Genomic DNA, 4297 nt, shown 5'->3' with positions numbered 1-4297 from the left:
ATACCACTATGATATGGAGGTATTATTAGTATAAAATCATGTCTTGGTGCAGCACAAATCAGATAGAAAGAAGCCACAACGTTTAAATCGCGCTAGAGAAGTTTTGAGGCACAATTTTGGCGAGTTTTGGCCAATTTCGGGAAAGGTAAGGTCTTCCATTCTAATTTTAAGTTTATGGTGTTGTTATAGGGTGTATTACACACCTTTTATGCTGATGGAAGTTTAATAAAAATTATGGAAATGCTCGACGTCTGAAATAAACTAAATTGAAATCGTTATAGCTAAATTGTAGTCGAAAAGTGCGTTGTGCTTGTGGTGTGTGGCTGCTGGTCGTGTGGTGGTGTGTTGAGGTGCTGGAACATGTTTTAATTAGGGTTTGGTATCTTCTGGTTTCAGCCACAGGACCCTCCATTTCGTACAATTAAAGATTTCACGAAATAAAGGTTAAAAGCCCTATTTTGGTATCATAATTTCGAGCAAGTTGTTTGGAGTTTATGTTGTATAAAGTTGATGTGAATTGTATAAATATATGATGCAGGTTATTGTTTTTAGTTGGCTGTAGCTATTAGGAGTATAATTGGAAATTCAGATAGAGCACATTATAGGGGAGATGCTGCCCAATTTTTGTTAACTCTTTAATTAGTTAAGAAACTAATCGAGAAGGCGAGCGAGGAGATGAGTTATATAAATACTCATGTGTAACCTAAGGTTCAGGAAAGACAAGGTTTGTTAATATTCATGTTGATTTTATGTTACTTAGGTTCAAATAACGACGAGACGAACGGAATAATGAGTAACCCGTAAAGAGGTATGTAAAGCCTATTCTTTCTTTTCTTTTGGCATGTCTTAGAGGTAAGTTAAAGGTAACACGATCTCTGAAGTAATTCCGTTCTTAAGTGTCTCTTATTCCCTTCTGAATGTTGAACTCTCATGGTATTGAACTACTTTCCGTGATCTTTCTATATGTTAAGGAAGTGACGAATGTACAGGCTCCTAGTTTGAAAGATTATATGACAACAAGTGCTTCTGAGTTCATAAGTAGTTAGCATTACTTTAGTACATGCCTAGGACCCCTGAGATTCTGATTGCTATAGCCCCTAATGGTGTTTAGAGGGCACTTGATAGGACTACATTACTACTCGGGTCCTCAGATAATAGCTCAATATTCTTATACGGTCGAGTCTTCGACAATGATTTAATTTGCATATAGTTACTCACTACTCTACTCGTGTATACTGTAAAACTTGTTCTCCGAGTCCCGGGCCAGTTATAAGATTTGTGCTCAATTCCACTGCATTTTCCACCACCCCTCACTAGAGGGCTGGGTTATGTATGTATATATATAATAATGTATTATAATAAGGTAGTGATGGCACGAGGCCTATGATGGTTTTACTGGTGTGATTCACCGAACCCCTGAAAGGGCCGGCTATATGGTGTAATTTGAGCATGCATATTTTTATGAATCACAGAGTATAGGTGCAGATTCATTTTATGACATTTTATCCCCTGTTTCTCTGTTTCTGATATGCTTCCGGTTATGCCATGTTATACTTTACATACTCAATACATATGTCGTACTGACCCACTTTCTTTGGAAGGCTACGTTCATGCCCATAGGTACAGATACAAAGCTTGGGGATCCGTCAGCATAGGAGTCCCACTTAGCAGTCTAGAGGTGCTCCATTGTATTGGAGCCTAATTTTGGGTTCTAAACCTTGATGTATATATTCATTTTGTGTATGGGTATGGCGGGGGCCTTGTCCCGCCTTATGTTACTATTGTTTTTACTCTTAAAGGTCTGTGGATATGTACGTGGGGTGTATATGGGCTGTGTATGAGACGTATATGGATTGTGTTTAAGATGTATATGGGCTATATATGAGATGTGTATTGACTGCATATGAGACATATATGGGCTGTATATGAGACGTGTATGGACTGTATATGAGACATATATGGGATGTATATGAGAGGTGTATGGACTGTATATGAGACATATATGGGCTGTATATGAGACGTGTATGGGTTGTGTATATGTATATATACAATTGTGTTTACATAAACTGTGTTTGGGGCATTCCCTTATCATGACATCCTTGTCGGCTCACATGTATACTTGTTACGAGACGACCTCATATGTTCTGAAAGCCTTATCGGCTTATGTGATTTCTTACCTATTATTACATTATGATTCAAGAAGGAGACAAAATTACTTACGAGTGGCAGGTGTACATGTGAGTGTCCAGTTTGGGCACCCATCACGGCCTATGGGATTGGGTCATGACAATATTCTTTAGATCAAAAGGGTGACCCATATAAAGTATTTTGGCCAGCTTCATACCAATATTTTCTTTGTTTCTCTTTTTGGCTCAAAAGTTCAACTTTCCAACTTCCGTGGCCTTACACTAAGTGTCCTTGTTTTCAATAAGCGAAGGGTGAGCCGTATAAAGTATTTTGGCCACCTTCATACCAATATTTTCTCTGTTTCTCTTTTTGGCTCAAAAGTTCAACTTTCCAACTTCCGCGGCCTTACACTAAGTGTCCTTGTTTTCAATAAGCGAAGGTTGAGCATAAAAAATTGAGAGGTTTAGCTCAAAATCTTAAGATTCCTACTTGGAAGTGGGAAAACTTGAACATGGAATTCATCACGAATTTGCCTTGTACTCATAGGCAATATGATTCGATTTGAATTATTGTAGACCAGATTACTTAGTCAGCACATTTTCTTCTATTAGGACTTCTTACTCAGCCAAGGATTATGCTAGGTTTTACATTCGAGAGTTGGTTAATCTTCATGGGGTTCAGTTTCCTATCATTTCAGACAGAGGTACTCAATTTACCTTTAGTTTTGAAGGTCATTTTAGAAGGTTCTTGGTACTCAAGTTAAGCTTAGTAAATATTTTAACCCTCAGACTGATGGTCAAGATGAGCAGACTATTTAAACATTGGAGGATTTTTTGAGAGGTTGTGTGATCAACTTCAAAGGTAATTAGGATGAACATTTTCCATTGATTGAGATTGCTTAAAATAATAGTTACTTTTTGAGTATTCAAATGTCTCAATTCTATGCTCTCTATGGTAAGAGGTGTGTGTCTCCTATTGGGTGGTTTGAGGTTTGCAAGGTTGCTTTGATTGGGCTCGAGTTGGTTTGTGAAGCTTCATAGAAAGTTCAACTCATCAGGGAGAAGTTAAAAAGTATGTTGGTGATCGTACTTTGATTGTGACATTGGAGAGTGTTGGTGTGAAGGATAGTCTATCTTATGAAGAGGTTCCAATTGAGGTGTTAGATCATCAGGTCTGAAAGTTGAGAAATAAAGAAATTACTTCTATCAAAGTTCTTTAGAGGAACTAGTTAGTTGAGGGCGCTATATGGGAGGCCGAAGCCGATATAATATCTCGTGATCCTCATATATTTCCCTCTTCTTCAACTTTAGGTACCTATTTTCCTCATATTCACTCTTTTGGATTTATGCATTTTAGTCATTCTCATGTTCTCCTATGCCTGCATGCTCATAAAATTGATTTTTAAGTCATGTTTTAACTTGGGGTTCATTACTCCTTAGTTTATGCATTTTTATGTGTTGTTATATTCATATTGGTTTTTTAGATCTCTTTCCCTATTCTGCTCATGCTAGCTTGAGTACTATTTAAGGATGAATGTTCTAAAGGGGAAGGTATTGTAAGACCCCAAAAGTTCAAAAGTCAGAACAAGGAAAACTATTATAGAATTTGAACTGGTCTAGGTTTCCATGAGCCAACCTACTGCTTGTAAGAAGACCTACTAGCCATTAGAAGGAAGTTGTAGGCCGCCTGAACACTTGGGAAAATTTGGAAGTTTATGCGTTGGCCTATGAGGACCATCTACTGTGTAAGACCCCTGAAGTTTGAAAGTTTGAACCTAGGAATAATTCTCAAAACGTTGATTGTCCTCAAGATTACGAGTTACTTTATGACTCGTAACTGTTTCTAAGACATATAGAGATGAGTCATAGAGGAATATTTTGGGCCTGTTTTGACCCAAAACTCTCTTGAAATTCCTTTACATCTTAACCCAGTTTTGATAAATTGTGTTGGATTGTTTCAATTATATTTTAAATTATTATTAATGATCATTATAAGCATAATTATACATTAATTGAATGATTTCAAGTTGAATTACGAATGCCCATGCATGAAGCTATTAAGGCCCCGAAAATGATTTCCAAAGAGCTCATTTAACATATAGTATGAGTTAAGGATGTTGATTCTGAAACTCTTTCTCTTGAGTCGGTCCATATAGTTAATGAGTTTCCCG

This window comes from Solanum dulcamara, chromosome 2, assembly GCF_947179165.1.
Source record: "Solanum dulcamara chromosome 2, daSolDulc1.2, whole genome shotgun sequence".
NCBI lineage: Eukaryota > Viridiplantae > Streptophyta > Magnoliopsida > Solanales > Solanaceae > Solanum > Solanum dulcamara.
The sequence above is the reverse complement of the archived record's forward strand: the minus strand, read 5'-3'. Positions refer to the sequence as shown.